The sequence below is a fragment of the Panulirus ornatus genome, chromosome 21 (assembly GCF_036320965.1).
Source record: "Panulirus ornatus isolate Po-2019 chromosome 21, ASM3632096v1, whole genome shotgun sequence".
NCBI classification, from domain to species: domain Eukaryota; kingdom Metazoa; phylum Arthropoda; class Malacostraca; order Decapoda; family Palinuridae; genus Panulirus; species Panulirus ornatus.
The window spans coordinates 4,232,797-4,256,792 of NC_092244.1; the positions used below are offsets into that span (position 1 = coordinate 4,232,797).

General features: G+C 43.4%; 1 protein-coding gene across 2 annotated transcripts in view; it reads right to left on the minus strand.

Moving 5' to 3' along the window:
- The window catches only part of LOC139756278 (uncharacterized), a 164,778-nt gene that overhangs the window by 15,155 nt on the left and 125,627 nt on the right, over positions 1–23,996 (minus strand). For both annotated transcript variants that reach the window (XM_071675512.1, XM_071675511.1), the window contains one exon: positions 10,135–10,182. The gene's annotated coding sequence lies outside the window, so the exon portion shown is untranslated. The remainder of the gene's footprint in view (positions 1–10,134; positions 10,183–23,996) is intronic.

The window sequence follows — 23,996 nt, forward strand, 5'->3', positions numbered from 1 at the left end:
ACGAATAAAAACCGAGAGTCGCCTTTGTCTCTACGAATAGAGATCGAAATTACTAACAACAGGCCAGTAAAAACAGGACTTGAGCCTTCACGTTTCACACCGAACATCAACGAAGACAACCGTCCCACGTACATCACTGTACACGAACAGTGATATTTTCCCAAGTACGGAGAGGAAAACACACACACACACACACACACACACACACACACACACACACACACACACACACCAGTAGGTTTCTTGTGACCAGCCCGGGCTGCTCGTGGCGAGACAGACCTACGCACCGATAACCTAACGATGCTCAACATTACCCTGTGCTCACATTCCGTTTGCTTGCCTCGGCAACAGTGAACACTTCCTCACTCTACATACACGCGAGGGTGCGTCGGAGGCGGAGAGTGGCCGACCAACACCAGCTGCTCTAACTTAGATCTAAGCAACGATAATGCCTGATACCGACTGTACGACCATTGTATACTTGATTAATGGGAACGAGAGATTAATCTCTGATCACGGAACTAGAGTTTATCATACGTGCTAAGATATTCTCTTAATTGATCAAAGAGTAATTAGTGATTTGTCTTAGATCAAAAACTCACATAGGATAATATAATCTCATAGCTTCTACACACAAACAGTTAGTTTCAAGGAAAGAATCTCCATGTGTCACAGGAAACCAGCACGGAGGCAGCCAGCTAGGCAGGCCGGGTCCCACAGTGAGACTCGTCTTAGCTGTACATTAAGCTCCGGTTCCCGTCCGGTTTTCACGGCTGCGTGAAAGAAGTCTGGCGGATCCTGTGACGAAATCCGTCTTCCCGTGACGTATCTTTACGAGGGTCGGGTGTTGTACCAGAGTGACGAGTGTGTTACGTGCTTAAAGCTGGGGGGAGGGTGGGGGAGGGGAGGGTGGTGGCCGGTGTGAGCCAGTGACTCCGGACTTGAGACTCGAGACTTTGCCTTTATTAATGCCGCCCCAAACTACTTACCTCCCCCCTCCGCATGCGGCCAGGATGGTCTGCCTTGCTTGTTGCGGCTTCCAAAAGAATCTTAACCTCGTTGATGAGTCGTGCGTGCTGATATGGATAACCTCTTGATGATTCACTTCTTATCACGTACGAATATGTGCCTTACAATGTCCAGGTCTCCGCAAAACGAGATGCGTCCACAGCTTCAGAGATCATGCCACCGCCACAAGATAAAATATCAATGAAAAGACACTTCTCATTTCCTCATAATCACAGAACAATAGATGAGGCGAACGCAAGGCAGGTTCACCAGACTCTCACAGTCTGTGTGACAAATTCTCTCAATAATCAGAGAACCATTAAGGCAAGATCTCAAGAGTTCATCTACGTGCCAGCCTCTCGTTATAACTATACTCCGCCTGGGGGGGAAGGGGTGTCATATCGCCTCTGCTTTTAAGCTTAAAAACAGCTTATCCAGCTGAGTACAGAACGTCACCGCGGACACACTGCTCCGTCGTCAGGTAAAACGCTTTGCTCACCGTCACGTTGCGACGTAGGAAAGTAACAAGACCACTGGACTAATCATGTCCAGTCTGGCTCCAGACGACTCACTCCTTCCAGTACCTCCCGTTATCAATTCCTCATAACCTGGATCTCCATTCGCCAGGGTTGTAGATCTCTCTTGCTTCTTTGTAGTTCATTTCTGACAAAAATTCGTAGTTTCTTGATGAAAAAGGAACGAGGGAGGGGGGGTTGGCGACTGACCGTACACTACAATATTGCATAGGATTTCTGGTCGGGCTTTACGATGGTCTGTCCAGCATAAGTACACTAGTGCTTCATATGGCTCTATATATACATCACTTATCGCTTCCCATTTTCCTCAATACTCGATACCAAACATCTGCACAGGTCAACACTTCTCACGATGTCAAAGGTTAGGGACAAAGAGGGACAGAGTAACAACAGCACAAAGATAAAAGAGCAAGTGAAAAGGGGAAAAAAAATATATACACAAGGGTCGAGTGGCCCGCTTGCCTCTGGGTGGGGCTTTTTTTTTCATTCTTTTTTGCCTCAGGTTCTCGTTTTCTTTGTCAACAGAAGAGCCTCCTCCCTTCCCCCGTCTTCTTGCAGCACACGCCTGGGGGGAGACCTTGAGAGCAACGTCCTCAAGATAGCAATACCAGATACTGCCGCCTCTGTTCCACACGTCGTCTATAACAGCACCAATGCAGGAGTGAGGAGATCTTCGCGTCATTCTCGACGAGTTGAGAGGAAGCCTTCCTCCTTCATTCCTTCTTTTACGTGGAAACGAAAGAAATACAAGAATCAGAGGGGGAAGGAGGAAGAGTGAAATAAAAAAAAAAAGGTTGAGGGTGAATTAATGGCATGCCGTTCACCGGGAGGCACACAGAACACATTCCTCACCTCACGTACATCAACAACACAAACTGCAACACAGTTTTTCTTGGAGAAAAATCTGTAGAGGTCGGGGAGGAAATAGGTCGACGCAACTCAAAGTTTTTCTACAACAACAAAGCTTGGCAACGTAGACAGATGTGTTCTCCCATCAATATACGGTCTCGGCTCAGATTTTCACTTGCAGGAGTGAAAGGAGAATATTCTGCAGAATATTTACGTTGCCCGAATAATGGATAGGAACCCACACGTGCCATATATATCATAGATCATAACAGTTCAAGTCATATCATATACCGTGTCATGTCATGTCATATATACCACGTCATGTCACGTGTCCTTGTGTCACAATACATCACAACAAGTTCCCAGAACCTTAATGTTTATCATGCAGTTTTGAGGCTCACTGCTTCATACTTTACTTCCTTCACATTCTCTTCCAACCAGATAACTTCCCAGAATCTTATGAAGATAATGTAATCGCATGTTTAATATATCACTTTTAAGGTAATCGTATATATTCAAGAAAACAAGTTAGTAGACACTAACTTGGATGGAATTCCATTACTTTGTGATCAGAAATTAGCTAACAATAACTTGCCACAATCCATTGTGGATGGAGCAATTACAGGCTCATTAGCATGCCAAATTACTTCATAATCACAAATATAACTCATAATACCTGACCAAAATCGAGGTGGGTCGAGTAATTAACCCAATTAATCGAGGTAGTGGGGCCGTCATAATGCACCTTGGTAATAAGTTGCTGCCAACATCCATTACAAACAGGTCACCAGAGGTCACACCTGGCCATGGCAGGTCACCTTTTACTAACCTCAGGAGATGCGTCATAGCTATATATATATATATATATATATATATATATATATATATATATATATATATATATATATATATATATATTCTCTAGCAGATTCAGGCCCTCCGTGCTTTCGTCTGCTGGCTCCTGCGGAGAATTTGGGTTCGTTCACCCTCCACGGACATTTTTCTTTGTGTGTGTGTGTGTGTGTGTGTGTGTGTGTGTGTGTGTGTGTGTGTGTGTGCTTAGGCAGGTCTACTCTTATTTTCTGTGGAGGTTTAACCATTCTAAAAGGACCGGGAACCCCTTAGCCCCTTGTGATCGTTTCTGCACGAGTGCAGGGGGTCATGTATGACGTATATGAAGAAGGAATATGGATGGCTTGTATGCATGGCGTGTATACATCGTGTGCATGGCGCATATCTATGGCCTGCAAGAATTTAACGTGGAGGTATAGTGTGGATGGAAGGGAAAGTGTGTATGGTGTGTAGGGAGGAAGAGTAATGTAGGAAGTATACGTATGGGGTGCAAGTATAGTGTGTTCGTAAGGCCAGTAAGGAGGCGTGTATACAGCGCATGTACGTTAGGTGTGTATTCAAAGTTAGTATGCAGGGCGTATGGGGAGGCAGGGCGCCTCTGGAAGGCAAGAATGCAGGGTGTGTATGGAGGGTGTGTATGAAAGGCGTGTCGGGTTGGTGTAGAGTGCATGACCTCAGCACGGGGTGGGGGGGTGGGGGGATCAATTTTGTAAACAGAAAGACGTCTAGGAATGGAAGTCTGTTGTAAACATGTCACCCCTCACTCTATCCTGCCAGAGCTCACTCATGTTCAAACTAAACACACGAGCTTTATTTCCTCAATATATACATACATACAAACACACACACACACATATATATATATATATATATATATATATATATATATATATATATATATATATGAAAAGTAGGAAAGTCTTGTCGAGGACTTTCCGTTCCAAAGTAGCCCATCATTTCCCAGCTTCTGAGTGGAGTGCAGGTCTGAAGCTGCAAGAACCTTATAGAGGTCCTGGCCATGATAATAATAATAATAATAATAATAATAATTGTTATTATCATTATTACTATCATTATTATTATCATTATCATTATTTTTATTATTATCATTATTATTGTTATTTTCATAATTATTATTGCAATAATAATTATAAATATCTAAATAAACTGAATATGTAAAAAATAAGTCATGATAACAAAGAACTAACACAGCCACAGAGGGTCGTGCTAGAGACCACTAGGGTCGTGCTAGGGACCACTAAGGTCGTGCAAGACAGTCGTGCTGAGGACACGAACGAAGTCATGCTAAAACAATCTAAAATCGTGCTGAGGACACTAGAGGGTCGTGCAAGAGAGACATACCACCCAGTAAACACATGCACGGTGGTCGTGTGGCGGGCATGGAGTACAAGGGGCCTACCAAGACCACGGACCCAACGTGAGTTATCTGAGGGGCAAGTGACATCCCGGTCCCATAAAACCAAGTCACGTCAACATTTTCAGTAAATGTTCCACCATTTCCTTTATCTAAGATCCCGTTACGATCTTAACAGATTGAGTGATAACGAACGTTTCCTCTGCAACTTGGCTACGCACACACTGCAGGGGAAGGGAGATCAGCAGATTCCCCCTGGGGAGGCAGTCCTTTATATATATATATATATATATATATATATATATATATATATATATATATATATATATATATATATATATATATATATATATCCTTAAAGGATGATGGTATCTGGTCCCCTTCCGCTGGGACACCCACTGGAGGTCCAGAGATATGGTACATTTCACAGGAGAAACGATACATATGTCGTCTGAATGGGTCCGTCCATCCTCTATCCTTTGATATTCAAAGGGCAGGTATTCTGTATAGATCTGATCCTCTTGTTAAAGATACATTATGAAAATGGATCATTGTCCACTAACATACAAGGGAGTATGTAAGAGAGGCAGATAACTGAAGATCTCGCAGTGTATGACGAATTTATTTGTTGGAGGACAGAGCTGGCGTCCTAAATTCTTGATCACTATAGAGAAAGAGTCAGGGTACAGCAGAAGGCTCCTCCCCGCCCATCACTATTTCTGGCATATCAACATGCTGGGGGATAGCTATGGGATACCAAATAGGACAGAAAATGTATACTAACAGAAATATACTTGGAAATAGCACATATGAAGCATGCCAATATATTTCTTGTATATTTTCCATATGCATCGTTGGAATTCACAACCATCAACCAAATATAAGCTATATTCAACACCCATTTATTCAAAATGAACACGAAGAAAGACATGCAAATGATCAGAAGTTTCCTATCAAAGAGATATATTTGGAAGTTTAGGCAAGCCGTACGGCAGGGTAAAAGTTTAAATCATTTACATAAACAGTATAATCAGGCAAACATCCAGCCGTTTACAAAGTGTGATGTAGAAAATAGCAGACATTCAACAGTTTACATGTTGTCTACAAAGGCAGGCAGGCAGGTACTTGTTTGTATGTACGTTCCACACAAAGGCAAATATTTACTGCCTTCGTGAGCAGAGCCTGTCGAGGGGCAGCACTGAACACTGGCCTGGGGAGGGGAGTTGTGGAGGGGCAGCACTGAACACTGGCCTGGGGAGAGCCTGTGAAGGACTAGAAGGTTCCCATTCCCTGAGATAACGGGGTACTGGAGGTAGCCAGCCTACTGAGGAAACAGGCAAGTGAGGGTTTGTTGATGGATTGACACAAGTTTCCCATGACTCTCTCTCTCTCTCTCTCTCTCTCTCTCTCTCTCTCTCTCTCTCTCTCTCTCTCTCTCTCTCTTGTTCTCTACCTCTCACTCTCCTTGCTTGCCTCTCCTTTTTTACTCTTCTGTTTCTCTTCCCCTCTCACCAAACTCTTGTCTCTGGGCAGTTGTGACCCTTGCCAGGGTCCTCCTCTCCCCTGCTCACTCCTCTTACTGGTCTTCACTTCCCCTCTTTCCTCTCCCTACCTCTGCCTTTCAGAGAGTCTCCCTTACTAATCTTCATCTTAAAGTACATTCTTTATTTCTTAGGCAAATCTGACCGAATACATTATCTTCCACATAACGGCAACTCTGCTTAGTAATCTCTCTCTCTCTCTCTCTCTCTCTCTCTCTCTCTCTCTCTCTCTCTCTCTCTCTCTCTCTCTCTCTTCCGCCAAAAGAAACACACTCATACATTGTCTTCCTCAAAACACGAAAGAAAGAGGAAATCCTTGGGTGTGTGACCAGCAGCAGCAGATGAAGGTTAAGCACCAACAAAAGAAGACAGAAAACAAAGACGTTTTTATTCTACTTGATCCCGTGTTCCTCAACCTGGCTCTCTCCTGCTACTGTAACCATAGTTTTAACATTTCTCCATCTTTTTCTAATTTCTTCCACGTCTCTTATCGGTTCTCTTTATCTATCATTCCAATATCTTTCTAAGTCTTGTGCTACTGTGCATATCATCTATCTCTACATCTTCTTTCATTCGTAAGGTGACAAATTCATTATTTCTCTTCTGATGGATCTTAAGAACCAATCTTCTGCCTTTTATAAGTCTCAAGTAACCTTTGTGTTTCGTATTCTTGGCCTCAACCAACCCATTCTATTTCCTCTTTTAGATCTATACTAACCTAACCTTAGCTAACCCATTCTTTTGCCCCCTATTGAGAATCAACCAACCCCTTCTTTACCCCATTTCTGGTTCCAACCAACCAAACTTAACTTACTGTTTACCACACCCGTCCCCCAACTCTCAACCAACCCATTCTCTTCTCTCTTCAACACCTCAAGTAACCTGAACTAACCCATTCTTTACCCACTCCAGAGTCTCAACCGACCTATTCTTCCTCTTGTGCTCTAGGTCATGTTTACACTCCACCGTCCCTGTAATCTCTCACACGTTGAGAATAATGAATAATTCATCTACCTTTCAACACCCAATTATCCTCCACGGCTTCCTACCGTCCTTGCCTCATCTTTTTTTTTATCTCCACCTCTCCTCCCAAGCTGCATTATGTACCTGCTACACCCTGACAAGCGGTTCCTTTAAGCCGTCGATCTATCGCGTCTTTCTTCCCTGCCTCAAGACCCCCAGGATCTACTACCCCTTCACCGCCGAGTCTATCAGAGCATTATGATTCAGTCTCATCTATCGGCTTCTTATACTCGTCTCAGGCACTTCACGTTCCTCACCGTCAGCATTCACACTTAACAAAATCCTTATTCTATTGACTTTCGCCCGTAACCATAACTCAACAAGTTTTCTGTGCTGTCATGTCCAACATACGAACGAATAACAATACCTTGAACTATGTTTTTCTTGCTACATCATCAAAGCTGTGCTTGTAATTAGAGCAAATTATTCCACTAAAAATGATCAGGTAATGAAGGCAATCATATCAGTTTAGGCTTTCAATTTTCCCATGGTCTTTGATCTATAGTGTCAGCTCTAAACCAAGGTTGCATGATATTCCCTGAATAACAGACAGCATATATAGTGCATATATATATATATATATATATATATATATATATATATATATATATATATATATATATATATATATATACATATATATATATTCCCATCTCCAGTAAGCTTGGAACTCAAATCTTTGCAATAGCACTGGGCCCTTCCCATCCAAAACACACAACAACCAACCAACAATCCTCAAGTTGAAATAAAAAAATGACCACTGCCTCACACTTCAACAACCTATGCTCACAGATTCCCCCTCTCACAATCAACACAACACTGACAAAAGGTATACACACCGAAATGACCTTATATACACTCAACACCAGTACTTGCAACCCAGTCTTGAATACTCCTCATCACTGGCCGTGGTAGATGGTGGTAGTAGTAGTAGTAGTAGTAGTAGTAGTGATGGTGGTGGGTAGCACTTTTAAGTAAGTGAAGAGCATCCACCGTCCTGGGAAGCACTCCAGCCTGGGTACCAGACGGGGTAGTGATGATCATGTAGTCATCTAGCACTGTGCCGTCTGTCATCCACCCAATCCTGACCCAGGTCGCTATTTTTTTTTTATCTCTTTGCCTCACTTCCACGCGGACTGCTCGCACCTAATCCACAAACTCACACCGCTTCCATTCCAACACAATATAACTGAATGGATTTGATTTTCAACTGCAAGAGACCACCGAGTCCTTAACGAGGCTGTTTGTGAAAGTGAAACAGAACAGAAACTCGTGGATATATGTGACAAGAGTAGAACACGAGGACATATAAACAACCCTTTACTCTACACTGAGGTTTTTCCTTCTTTTTCCATAAAATCATGACTGAATATTTTTGCCTATATTCTCCAGCGTCGAACTGCTACCGGTCGAGGAGGGCTGGATGGTTCCCAGAGTTCCCAGGATCCACATCAAGCGACGAAACCCAACCTCGCCCTTCCACACACAGCTCTCACACCCTGGCTCCGTCTATATCATTTCTGCAACATTCATGACCTCATACCTAACCCTCCCTCTGTGGAATACCATTTGCCAACTCCCTCCCCTAATCTTATTTCTGAAATCCAACTATCAAAAGCTACTTTCCCTCAACACAAGTAGATTTCTACCTTTAATCTCTATTATCATTTCCGCTCAAAGGGTGACGTTTGCACTTAATGTGATGCAAAAACAGTACTTGCTCGCCGTGCGGATCTTACTCTACTAACTTTGACGTTGTCTTGCTTAAAATTTCTCAACCTTCTGTAACTTTGTTGTCCTGTTTCATCTACCTAAACATGTACGAGTTACACTTTCTCGTCTGCGTTCTAACCATCATCTCTCCGTCGAACATCACAAACTTCGGTCATGCCCAAGACATACTATCCATAATGAAGACACTGAACATTTTCTTCTCACTTGCCCTGTGCTCACCCCACACAGAGACATGCATACGACGACACCTCCCTTTATAACCTCTGATCCCACCCGGTGGACGTGGCCGGCTTCCTGAAACATGCTGGGACGTCAGGGAAGAAACTCCCAGGCAAAAATGTTAGTTAAGAATGATCCACATTTTCTCCAGCACCAGCAACAGTTACGTTTATCTTGTCTCATCCATGTTTTCTTTTCATTATCATCACATCCTTTACACAATCTACTTTTCCATGTCACTCAAGGCAGTATCACATTAGGATTATCCCACACTGCCACACTTCCTCTTTCCAAAATTCTGTGTTTGCTTCTTGCTGTCTCCTTCATTTCATTATTCATGCTAATTTTCTTCCCTACATTTTTTCCTTGGAGCAACCTCGAGTCTCTCTCTCTCATTGCTCTTACACATTTCTCTTCACCAAAATCATAAAATAATAACAACAATAATTACAGTAATAATAATAATAATAATAATAATAATAATAATAAAAATAATAATAATAATAATAATGAAATCCAAAGTAATCGTCCAATCAATAATCAGCATAATAATAATTATAATAACAATGATATCATAACCAAACTATAAATAAAAATAACAAAAACATTACCAATTATCGATAAAAAGAGGAAGGAAAAGAAGACGTAAATATAAAGAAATAAGTCAGTAGAGCACAACCGTATCTGACTGAGCTGTAACCAAAAGCTAACAAGAACATAATAGCTTGACTTACGTGTAATCCAAAACGCTAAACCGTAGCTTTCTTGAGCAGAATTACAAGTGACTCAAAAGCTACAGTTTTTCAATCACGGGAGTTGAAAAGGAAGTGGGCAATTCATCTTCCCCTTCTGCCTCCCTTTGCCCAGAAGGCGTAACCAACCTCCTGGTGAGGCCTCTGTTTTCTCCCCCTCGTCCTGCCATAGAAAGCTCCCCTCAGTGAGCCCTCAGTGAGCCCTGAGTCAGCCCTGACTGAGCCCTGACATCCGCCTCACTTACCTTGCCTGGGGTTCGGTGTGTCACCAGGGGTCTCGGCGCTGTCTCGATCTGTAGGGAGAAGGGAAATCATTTGAGCCATTTCTCTCTCCTCTCTCTCTCTCTCTCTCTCTCTCTCTCTCTCTCTCTCTCTCTCTCAATCTGCCCGACATGGATTCTCTGTAAAATCCTACTTATTCTCTTTCAGTAATTAAAAATTTCCCCGCAGACACCACCCCTTCAAAGGGTATCCCCCACCCCTCTTTTTTGTTGTCCTCCCCTGGTCACGCACCCGTTACATGGGGAAGGATATTTCCGTCATTTTTTGCGTCAGTGGACGGAAGCTTGCGTCTTTCTAACGTCACTATATTTTTCCTCCATATCGTCCCTCACGCCGTCGTAAATGACCTGCGTCAAATGCGTCATTTGTTTCACTAAGGAACGAAATTAACTGCGTCAGTGAATGACGTATGCATCTCCTTTCGGCGTCAGTTAGTGTCTTGTGCGTCCGTCAAGTAAGGATGCCATTATATACAATAACAACAGGAACAACAACAACAACAACAAAAGATACCTTCTACCCACACCAAAAGATAACTACTGCCCACAAGATAACTACTGCCCACAGCACAAGATATCATCCATGCCCTACAGTCTATCTGTTCCCCACATATACACATGACACCTCGTCCCCATTTGGTCCCCAGTCTCCAATTTTCAACACTTCTCAAACTTGACCAATTTCCATTTTCCGACCCTGTTTGTTTCTCCCTCTCCCACACTACACCTCTTTTTTTTCCCGGTGACTTGAAGGGTGTGTGAGAGGCAAATAAAAGAAGAGTGGATTGTTTTGCAGACCTTGTGATTCAAACAACAGTCGTGGATTGTGAGCGACTGTGTTCCTGCTGGCAAGGTGACTCGCTTGGTCCTACTCTCTTACCCATCTTGTTGACTTTGTCTTCCTGCTGGCAGCAGACACTGCTGTTCTTCACCCCCTCCCCCCTTCCTCTTCCCCTTGAGTCTCGAGAGGCTGACAAAGGGGATGTATGTGTCAGAAGTGCACCTGACAAGGAAAAGGGGGAGACCAAAATAGAGATGAAAGAATGGAGTTCAAAAGATTTTGAGTAATGGAGGCCTGGACATGCAGGAGGGTGCTAGGAGTGCACGGGAGAGAGTGAACTAGAACGAAGTGGTATATAGTTGTTGACGTGCTGTTAATGGGCTAAACGAGGGACGTGTGAGGCGGCAGGGGAAAACTATGGACAGCTCTATGCAGCCAGGATGTGGAGAGTGAGCTGTGGTTTCGGTGCTAGAGAATGGATGTGAATGAATGCGGCTTTCCTTCGTCTGCTCCTGGCGCTACTTCGCTCACGCGGAAAACTTCGAACAAGTATGAAAGAAATTACATACATACATATATATATATATATATATATATATATATATATATATATATATATATATATATATACACACATTTATTTATTTATTTATTTACTTTGCTTTGTCGCTGTCTCCTGCGTTAGCGAGGTAGCGCAAGGAAACAGACGAAAGAATGGCTCAACCCACCCACATACACATGTATATACATACACGTCCACACACGCAAATATACATACCTATACATCTCAACGTATACATATATATACACACACAGACATATACATATATACACATGTACATAATTCATACTGTCTGCCTTTATTCATTCCCATCGCCACCTCGCCACACATGAAATAACAACCCCCTCCCCCCTCATATATATATATATATATATATATATATATATATATATATATATATATATATATATATATATATACATATATATACACATATATAACATATATAACCATATACGAGTGTTGTATATCATGACAGAACCTTCCTAATATTCTTACATGTATACATGAGTGTCTTCAAATTTGCATATGTATATTTACCTTCGATTCTGGAGGTTCACCCTCCCCTCCCCAACCCCCCCGATCTGGGACCACGTCTCCCTGTAACTCCTTTGATCTATCAGGCTGTTTGAGGCCATGGCCTGCAGGCATTCGCACCCACCACAGCCTGGCTGATCAGCCACACTTTATTCACACTTTTTGTCTTTTTTCTTCATTCTTTTAAAAGGTTAATCACTTTATGCTTTGAACATTTACTGATTGGGAAGTGAAATCAATTTACACTATTTTCTCTCAATGTGCTCATGGCACATTAACACTTAACTGGGGTTATTTCAAACCTGTCTATGTCGACTGTGCTAAAAAGGAGTGATTTCTGGGTGTAAACTGGTGGTCAGGCCTTCCAGGGTCTACCTTACCCAGTGCTCGCTGACAGTAAACGCATTCCTGTATGGTTATGTATACGGGAACGTATCTCCAGTCCTTCACGTCTATATGTATATATAGAAGTATCCTCTCTACCTTAACAAATATAAGTATAATCTTGGCCCATGCACACGAAAAATGAATACAGATACACACACATATATATATATATATATATATATATATATATATATATATATATATATATATATATATATATATATATATATATATATATATATATATATATATATATATATATATATATATATATATATATATATATATATATATATATTCAATAAATGGAGACAATAAATTTGTCCACGAAGGAAGAGAGAAAAGTAAGGGGTGACTTGATTACAACAACTAAGTTTGATGACATCGAGTGTAAACAGTTCTAAGAAAGAGGCAGACAAAAGAACCAGAGTCAACATAACATGACATGACTTTAACATAAAATAACATTAGAGATGAAACTAGTTAGAAAAGACGTAGTATATAAGCACATTTTATCATAATAATATATATCTATATTATAATATATATAAGATATTCATATTATATATATATATATATATATATATATATATATATATATATATATATATATATATATATATATATATATGCCTGTCTTCCTATTTATCTTCCAGCATCAACAGTCTATTTGTCTTGCTGCACATTAAACTGTTCCTGCCTGCACCCTGCTTGTAGAGCCTCCCTGCACCAGGCCTCACTGCCCATCTGCCCGCACCTTGCTCACTTACAGAGATAATCTTCATAATTCCACAGTAAATTATTCTAAACCATATTGTCCCTCCCCCCGCCCACACGTGATGCTCTGCTGCCCACACCACAGTAATATTATCCTGGGTTGGTTAGCTAGCTGGCTGGCTGGCTCTCTCTCTCTCTCTCTCTCTCTCTCTCTCTCTCTCTCTCTCTCTCTCTCTCTTTTCATCTCGACCTCCCGTGACCCCCAAAACTCCTTACCACTTCCGAGGAATTTCCTAGGTGGGGGGGGGGGGGTGTTACTTGCATCCTTCGATCTCTTAAATCTCTTTTCTTCACTTCATCTTTATTCCTGTTCGTCTTGCCCAAAACCACCAAACTAATTCTACGACCTAATGATTGTCTGACTCAATAATTATCGAGGGCTGATTTTAATTATCCTGCAATTATCTTAATTTATATCAAACCCGAAAATATAATTAAGCAAACCGGTTTAATGGGGTTACCTTTTTTTATTACCTGATCTCATGACTTTGTTGTTACGGGTGAAAATCCTTTGTTAACAGAGATGTTCTTTTGTTCTCCTCTCTCTCTCTCTCTCTCTCTCTCTCTCTCTCTCTCTCTCTCTCTCTCTCTCTCTCTCTCTCTCTCTCATGCCCCTCCCTACCCCACCACCATCAAGACGTAATACTTGTCATTTACCCTGGCCTTCCGGGGAATAAATTAGCCAAATAACTAGCACCTCTTGTGGGTCTTAGTCACTCCTCTCGCTCCCTCAACGTTTGTCGTTACTGCGTCTACGTCTTTCTAACGTCCCAACAGTGTTTACGTCTTTTCAACGAGTATTAAGCGTATTTGCGTCGTGTGTATCCACTTTAAGTTGAATGTTCCCATTTCTAGTTTTTTTTACGTCATCTCTACACACTCCTCGCAAAGCTTAGATCTGCGTCTTTACGTCGTCCTATGTGTTTATCTTAAGCCAGTTAGACACGTTTTACGTCAGAGGTCACGATATTGTTTTATCTATTTCTTCCACCTTCTGGTATCTGCCCATGCGTCTTCTTTAATATCTGTTGCCTCACTCTATGTCCATTGCGTCTGTCTGAAGTCGTTTTACAATTCCCTCTTTCGTATGTTAGACGTAATTCCATAATTCCTCCACTTCATCCTTCAATTCTTCTGCCATGCGTCATGCCTCACGACCGGCTCCGCCACTTGGTTCCGGGCGTATGATTCACTCGTACTGACAAGGACCACAGGACCCCCATTCATAGGTACTGCCCGTTTTATCTCCTGTAGGATTCACAGGCAGACCTCCATTCATAAGTCCTTCATTATTATTTCCCCTGATTCACGTAGATGAACAAGATCTCATTCGTTAAATCCTTGGTGTTTTAGTTCTTGTATGATTCACGTAGATTCACAAGGCCTCATTCATGCGTCCTTTCCGTCTAACTTCCGGTATGTATCTCGTATGTGTAAGTTCTCGACTCTTGCATGATTCACATAGATTCACGCCAACCATAGCCTCTTTATCAATATGTTCCTCACTGTTCTGGGAGACAGTGTTCCTGTTATGCGCCTTTTTCTTCCCGTTTCTCACCAAGAAACAATGCTTTGTGGTATACCTTCACTGAGCAAGATTGAGGAGAAACTTGGTAGACAAGCGACTTGCCTTACTAACCCCAAACACATTTTATTTTTCAACACAGAGGTCTTTTTAAGGACTTTTTTGGGGGGTTGAAGTTCAAATAAATTCTCTCCACTATAATGAGGTACAGGGACGTATTATTTTGCGCCTACCCGTGTGTGTGTTTGCCTAGGTACATAGTTTGTGGAATCAACTTCTCATCAGATCATTAATAGATTGTACTGAAACTTTGAAGGTCTGTATCCAGCAGACTGACAGATGTGTCTGTTATAATCATGGTGAATGTACAGGATATCATCATGAGTGGAACTTATCAACTCGTAATTCATTTCTTTATTCTTTTTCTCATGTACCACTTTCCTTTCACCGGAGAAGGTCATGACGCGAACATATTCTGCCACTAGAGAGTGAGGCAGCACTGCAGTGGCTGTTATGTTTCAATCATCTATTAAACATATAAACACACCCCTTTCGTTTACAATCATAGATACTTTTAATTCTATAAATTTGTTATTAGTGATCATAACTGTATTTACATGCTACCAGTTATGTTCACAGTAGCAGCACTTATGTCGTTCACGCCCGCCAATCTCTGGTTCTTTCTTGTCACTTGTGCAAATGACGTGTGATTCTCAATCGAATTACAATAATTTTGTTCTTATTTCTAGCTACATCTGACTTGTCATTCATACACGTACTTTTCTTGCAATTATTCTCATTATACTGGGTATATTTAGCGTATGATTTCACCACATTCATTAGCCCACTTCACATATATAAACAACCATATCTTTTGCATTATTCTTTCCTCCTTTGTGTAGTAATATTTCTTTTTTTCTTTTTCCTTCTCCCCTTCATCCTCACAATGTTTCTGTAACATCTGCCTCACACTGTAAGACAAACCCACGTCGGGTTTTTTTGCCTCCTACCTCAGCGTTAATTCCTCCTACTTCATCATGTTTCAGGCTTCTGTTGTTAGACTTCTCAGGGAACAACAGAGGTACTGTTGCTCCACAATTCTGTTGCCTGGCATATTCTGAGAAATGATTCCCATATGGGACTGTCTGAATAACATGTCTGTGTGTATATATATATATATATATATATATATATATATATATATATATATATATATATATATGTGTGTGTGTGTGTGTGTGTGTGTGTGTGTGTGTGTACGTCTGTGTCAGAAGATGCTAAATCTTATTTGTTTTGTTTTTTCTTTATGCTTATCGCTTCATATTTCTGTGTCCCGGATTGGAAAACTGACCAATAGTTGTGGTTTTTCAGCCTCTTTCGTCATCTCTTTGTGCTTCTCAATTTCATACAAGACAAACAAAAACTCGACTATGATCTAAGAGTTCTATCACGTCTCCAACATTCTTCGTCAACAATGACTGACGTCCCCGAGGTTGTAATCGACAATCTAGAAAACTATGTTTTCCTTGGTACCGCTTACGTGGAAATATACTTGTCAGCACAAATTATCCGGATTCAGAGAATCTGACGCTACAAAAATCAGTTTCGCGATGCATGTTGTTTGTGGCTGATAAAGATATCAAACATCCCACATAAGCCAACAGCAGCTCATACCTGGGTTCCTTTACAGTTAAAACATAGTGTGTTCAAGGAAGGAGGATTCAGATTTAGAGGAGGAATTCTCTCTCTCTCTCTCTCTCTCTCTCTCTCTCTCTCTCTCTCTCTCTCTCTCTCTCTCTCTCTCAGGGGTTTTCAGTCGCTCGTTAGCGCCCCTGCCTCACTGTAAACCCCTGGTAATCCCCATGTGGTGCTGGGTACTCAACCCTGCCATGTAATTATAATCCCAGCACTCATTACATACGGTAAATCTCCTCGACTACCTGAGAAGGGACGTAATCCCTTAATCCGCTGAACCCCACCACCCTGTCTCCTCCCTTCTGCGTCCTCCCTCCTTCCTTCGGCCTTGAGAGTCTCTTCTTCCAACGGTCCCCTCCGCCCTTCCTTTAAGCCTACCCACGTCTCTCTATCTCCACACTTGCGGCCCCGTCTCTCTCCCCCCCCCCCCCCCTTCATCCAAGCTCCCCCTCTCTCTCTCTCTCTCTCTCCCCCTCCCTTCCTTCAAGGCCCCTCTTTACTCATCTCTCCCCCTTGAAGAGTCCTTACTCTTTCCCTTCTTACCTTCCAAGGCGCTCCCTGCTCTTCCGGTCCATTTTCTTCGTTTCTTGTGCGCTTGAAGCCCAAGACTCCCATCTATACAAAACTGTAGACACTACTCTACCTGCAACCACCATCACCATCCCCCACACAGACAATGACCTTTCCTTCCACACGTTCCTTAATGCACCCAGTGGTGTAAACCCCTCTTCCATCCTGAGACTTACTGCAACCTTGTTATTCCAACCATATCCATGTCCATTCCCAGGTACCTTAAGCATTTCACATCGTCTTTCAACTTTTTCCTTTTCCACACTCCCAAATTCTGTCACCAGCCCCTGGAGTTTCTCTCTAAAGTCTGCCAACTGATCCATGTCATTTGCACAGAACAACTAATTCTTTACCCAAGCCTTCCCATCCCCAGCATACTCCAGATCTGACCCTACTCTACGACCCTCGCATTTACCTACCTCACCGCCACGTCTATGAATAGATTAAATAGCCATGGTGACATCACGCACCCATGACACAGTCCCACCGTCCCTAGAAACTATTCACCCTCCATCCGCGCCCTCCCAGTAAAAACTCTGCCATCAGTAACTTTCCATTTCCTCCATATATCCCCAGTTTTTTCTATAATGCATTTCTGCCAGATCTACCACAGGTTTTCTCCAGATACATTGATGTCACATACACCAAGTATTCTTTATTTTAAACAATCATACTTGTTCTCCTTGTCTTTATAATACAGACACTACGTTGATCCTGTGGTACGTCTCCTTTGACCATAAATAAAGAGAAGTCTGACTAACCAACCAATAACAACATCAACCACTTTATTGCGAAACTCAGCTGCAATCCCCTACGTTTCTGTTTCTTTCCCGCATTTCATCTTGAGCAAGGTTTTCACCTCTTCCTCTCTTTTCACCGATCCAATCGCCATGACTCTCTCGCTCAACATGCCACCTTGTCCAAGACACACCACATCCCTTCTCTATCCTCACACACGGCAGTCCTTCAAAGTACACACTCCATCTCTCTTTCACTTCTTCACTGTCTGTTATCACTTTCTCGTCTGTTCTCCTGACTGTTTCCCCTATTTGTTTCCTTATTCTCCTCTCACTGTTCACCTCTTTCCAATTTTCATTCTTAAGCTAATCGATTAGCTCTATCACTCCACATCTCTCCTCTACCCTCGTTTTTAGCTCTTGAACCTTTCTTTTGACCTCCCGCTGCTTTCTTTTGTAGTTCTCCTAATAAATCGCACTCCTTCCGTGCGGATGCCATCTATATAGTTTCTTTTTCTCTTTCGCTAGTGATCTAATTTTCGTGTTAACGTACTCATTGCCCTTCTTCATTCGTCCACATCCTACACACATTTAAGCACTGCTTCCTTAAATATCTTCCACTCCTGTTCCACGCCCCTGGTTTCATTTATTCACATTCTTTGCTTTTATTGACTCAACCTCTTGGTATCTGCACACAAATTAATTTTCCAATATCACTCTCTTTCACAACGTCTTTCACACGTATATCATTTCCTCTTTCACACGAACAAATCACTAACTTTCACACCCGCTTACAGTGAGAAATATGACATTCCACTTGCTGTCCCTCTCAGCACGTTCACATCCACCAACCTCTCCTCTGCACGTGTGTAAATTAACATGTAGTCTGGTAACTCTCGTTGAACCCTAACCACTCTCACCCACTTATAAGTATGAATGCCTTTTCTTGCAGTGTGTACTCACGATCACCATTCCTCTTTCACCACACAACTCAACAATCTCTCTCACCATTTCTGTTTACATATGCGACTACCCTCTCCTCTTCCTGTTATACATTCAAGAGCCAAAGCCCGCACTCTTCTACTGAGATTTCTTTACCTCCAAGACACAATTCCTTTTATCAACACAGCTGAGGGATTCACAACATGCATTCCATTCTTTTTCCCTCCTCTTACTACCAAATGCACAGGCACGAACTATCACCCACTTCCCGTAGTATATTTTCATCGTAACCCACATTATTATATCATTATCATTACTTATTACTATTATCATTATTATCATTATCATTATTATCATTATCATTACTATCATGGGTAACACTATCATTATCAATGATTATAATTTTCAACATCATAATCAGTGCTTTTATTTCTATTTACTGGCTGTAATTCTCCTGCTAGCGTATGGCCGTTCCTACTGCATTTTATATCCTTGTCTTACACTTAATATTTGTAAGACTTGTATCAAATTTCTCCTTCACTGTCTCTGTTCACAGCTTCCTTGCCAAGCGCTCATCGATCTTCGCCAGACACCCTACTCCTCCTCCTCCTCTTCCTCCTTCCTCTTCTTCTCTTTCGATCTCCACCCCTTCCTCATTCTCCTTGTTTCCCCTTGCTTAATTCTTTCCTTCCTTCCTCCACCCTATTCATTCTTCTTCGATCCGCTTTGTTTTCCCTCAATTTTCTTTCTTGATCTCTCTCTCTCTCTCTCTCTCTCTCTCTCTCTCTCTCTCTCTCTCTCTCTCTCTCTCTCTCTCTCTCAGCTGCTGCTGGGAGTCGTGGTCTCAGCTTTTCCTGACTCAGTCACTTCCAGCGTTCTCACTCCAGAATCCGCCTCACTTTCTGTTCCTTATTTCCTATCTTCCCACATCCAGGAGTCTTAGCTTATTTCTTTTGCCTCGTTTTCTTTCTACTGTTTTATCTTTTTCTTCTCACGTACGACTCTCTTTATATTTGCGACTTGTTAGACAATGTTCTGTGTTATTTTCGTTGTAATATAGGAGGAGATACGATTTGAGGTATATCATATTCAGGTGGATAAGTGTGTGTGTGTGTGTGTGTGTGTGTGTGTGTGTGTGTGTGTGTGTGTGTGTGTGTGTGTTACCGGACTCCGCTTGCCTTTGGTTGCAGCAGGAACGAGGAGTCACCTTGAGCGATGTTGGCATCATCGTCACCGGATGAAAATGAACACAGCTCCCTGGTTGAGGAGCTTCTCCCACCATGGTAGTCCATCACTTCCCTCGTCACAAAAGAACCTGACCACACGAGGGGCGCCAGTACCTGAAACCCTCGAAAGAAGTGGCTGAAAACCTCTTCCGGTGAAGGCCAAGCTATGCGACGTGTGTGGCGGCACAAAACAACAAGGCGACCGTCAAGGGCTTTACCGTGTCTACGTCGTGGGTGCTCACGGGCGAGCACAGCAAGTACTTCCCAGAAAACCTGAGCTTCGGTATCACCTCCCTCTCCTTCCTGACCCTGACCTGACCTGACCTGACCTTCATATGAATCCTTCCGTCACTGTGTCACTACCGATCTCCGCCTCCCCCAGCACTTCCTCCAACGCCTCCCCTGCTACCCATCCACGCTCTACCCCCACCCCAGTCTGTGGCCCTCAACCCCTCTACCTCTCCTCAACTACATGATATCCACTCCCAATACGCAACTCTCTCTCTCTCTCTCTCTCTCTCTCTCTCTCTCTCTCTCTCTCTCTCTCTCTCTCTCTCTCTCTCTCTCTCTCTCCCCCAGTAAAACTGCCCGGGCTGAAGTACTTGCAGACCTCTCCCATCTGTCGATACCAGCGGCACTTGGCCATTCGCTCCATTGTTATACTTTCCCTTACTCATCACCCTGCCTCGCCCCCTCCTGCCCCTCCAACACCACCACCACCACCACCGCCACTACTCAGTCTCCCTCACCGTCGCCCGTCGCATCAGGTTCCCACCTCCTATAGCGGAAACTCTCGAGATCTTGACTCAGATGGGCGAGTCTGTTCTACACACCAGCCTCTCCTCCATCACTTCCTCTTCCCTCTTGCTTATCACTCTCGCCTTCCTCCTCCTCCTCCTCCTCGCCCCTTCCGCTCTTAGTTCCGCTCCCTTCCTGCCCTCGACACTTTTTTTTCGTTCGGATTTTTCCCATCTCTATTTCCCCTATAGTACCAGCCTTTCCCCTATAGTCCCTGGCTTTCCTCGATGGCACATGCGATTAAATCCCTTGTTTTAAGGACAGATTTCCTGTTGTGATCTCGGTAACTCCAACATAGCTTCTCTCCGACTCTATTCTCTAGCTCCTCCTACGTCAGCTTCCCAGTTATCCACACTCCCTGAACATACCGTCTTCATGACCCGTGTCTTTCAGTCGCTCCTCGTTTTCTGATGTCATCCAAGCTGGATAATTTCTTTCCTTGAACTGTAAGGGACCCTGATCATTTTCATTTCATTTTCTTCACCTACCTCATTTCTTGTCTTCATCTTCTTCACCTTCATGCTTCATATTCACCACTTTCCCTCCGTTAGGTCTATCCCCCCCCCCCCAACACACACACACACACACACACCTCCCAACCCCCAGCGGGTGTTAAGGTACTGTACGGGCGGTTTACAGCTACATCAACAACAGTGTGCTTGACCTTAAAGTGAAAAAATGATACGTTCTTGTCTCCCATTTCCCTCTTGATTGCTCTTTTTTGCAGGATGGTTACAGGAGGGGAAAAAGTGGTGATACAGGTGAAGAGTCAGTTTGAAATACTGCTTGTTTGCTTGCTCTCTCTCTCTCTCTCTCTCTCTCTCTCTCTCTATATATATATATATATATATATATATATATATATATATATATACATAGAGAGAGAGAGAGAGAGAGAGAGAGAGAGAGAGAGAGGCAGGTGCTATTAAGGCAAAGGTGAGCACGTCATAATGTGTAGCGGTCCCGACGGTGTTGCATGGACGTGAGTAAAGGAACGGATGAGGACGTACGTGCTGCAAATGAAAGGTGTGACGACACTGTGTACTGTGAGGAGGGTGTGGTAGCGGCGTTCGTCTGACTGCTGGGAGTGGAGCAGGGGTATGCTGGAGTGATGTGGCCACGCACGCGGAGAGGATGAACCAAGAACGACTGACTTCGAGGATCTTCCTTGACACAAGTGCTGGGGGCAAGGTGGAGGGCTGGAGTGGACGAGGCTTCGGGTTATCGTGGCCTGAACGTAGGGGGTGGTTCTTAACTCCCATCTTCTTTTATTCTGCTCCACTAATTCCACTTTCTTAGGCTCTCTCTCTCTCTCTCTCTCTCTCTCTCTCTCTCTCTCTCTCTCTCTCTCTCTCTCTCTCTCTCTCTCTCTGCTGTTCCTCACTCCCAACGTTCGCGTCTATAGTCCATCTTTTCACTATGTTTCTTGCTATTCCCACTATCCCTCTGCTTCTCATACCCATCGTGACACGAGCCTCAGTAAAACCAAATCTTCCTTCTTCTTCTTCTTCTTCTTCTTCTTCTTCTTCTTCTCCACCCCCGCCTCCTCCTCCTCCTCCTCCACATCTTCCTCCTTCCCCATCTCCTCCTCCTCCTCCTCCTCCTCCGCCCCAGGTGGTAATGGCGGCCAGAACCACTTCAAGTGACAGGTGATACATATACCTTAAGGGCTCAACTTGTGGTCCACTGCCACCTCTCTCTCTCTCTCTCTCTCTCTCTCTCTCTCTCTCTCTCTCTCTCTCTCTCTCTCTCTCTCTCTCTCTCGGTGGTGGGCAGCAGACAGCCAGCGACCAGACAGGTGTATTGCTGGTAGTGCCCGCCTGGGTGTTGGGAAGGTTAGCGACAGAGAGGCAACACGAGTCAGTAGTTCTGTGGTTGTCAAGTTTCACCCTCTTCTGTCCAGGTTGTTGCCATTACTCCCTCCCTGACCCACACGCGGGCTGCTGTCACTCAGTCAACTTAACACTTGACAACACGCAACTCACACGACTTGTTCTTCACTCGAGACTTTCCTGCGGTGAGCGCTACGCATTAGCCTTGCTTTCTGGTAAAATTTCGTCGTCTATAATTGTTAGTAGTCTCTCTCTCTCTCTCTCTCTCTCTCTCTCTCTCTCTCTCTCTCTCTCTCTCTCTCTCTCTCTCTCTCTCACACACGCTAGCTGGCCAGCTCTGCACAACAGACCAGGCCTGTATAGCGTTTGGCTCTCTGATCCATATTTACTTTCAGCTTCTTATCTCACTTTTCCCTCCTGCCACTCCTCCCCCCCCCCCCCTCTCTCTCTCTCTCCCTCTCCCTCCCTCTCTCCCCAAGCTGCCCCCTTCACTACATCTAAATCTCATTGCACCATTTTTTCCAGTTCCTGCTTCCTGCCCTCGCAATTTTTCTTTTCTATTACGTGTACATTCTTCTTCCATTCTCTCTCCCTCATTTCTTCGGTTTCTGCATTCCCTCTTTGCTTTTACTTCATTCTCCATATCTATGCTTATTTCCTTTTTTTCTTTCTCTTCTTATTCGTATTTTTTCTTCCTTCTTGTTCGTGTCTTCACATCTGTTCGTCTTGCTATTTTCCTTGTCTCATTGTTCGTCTATTCTTCCTCTTTATCTTTATTCCCTTCGTTCATTTTTTCTTTTCATGCTGTTGTTTTTCTATTTTCATTTTCTTTGTCCTCCTGTCCATGTTTTCCATTCCTCCTTACTTTTCTCTCCTCCTCCTCCTCCTCCTCCTCTTCCTTCCCGACCTCACCGTCGCCGACCGGCCCGCGCGGCGCCACGCCCCTGTACGTCGGCTGGGGCCCGACTAAAGTGTATTTATAGCGAGCGTCATTGCATGGTGAGGTGGTGACGACTGCAGTGGTGGTGTGAGGACCCACCCACTGTTGTGACCTGGTCACTCACCACTGTGTACTGGGCAGTGACAGCAGGACCCCAGGACCCTTGTCACTCACCACTGTCACAGGTTAGCGTTACAAATGTTCAGTCTGATCCCAATACTGTGGTTGTCACACATCACTGTCATGTGACAAGAGTAACAACTGTTGAGTAAAGGCCTCAGTGCTTTGACTGTAACACATCACTGTCATATAACAGTGTAACAACTGTAGAATGAAGGGCCCAGTCTTGTGGGCTTGTCACAGACCACTGTCACCGACCATGTGGTGACAATGATCGAGTGAGGTCGAGGATCATTTTCGACTAACGACACTAACTCCAGTCTCCTGTCTATCGTTATCTATCATATCTAACTCCATTCCCATTGTTCAGTGGGTGCTGAAGTGGATACAGCTTCTC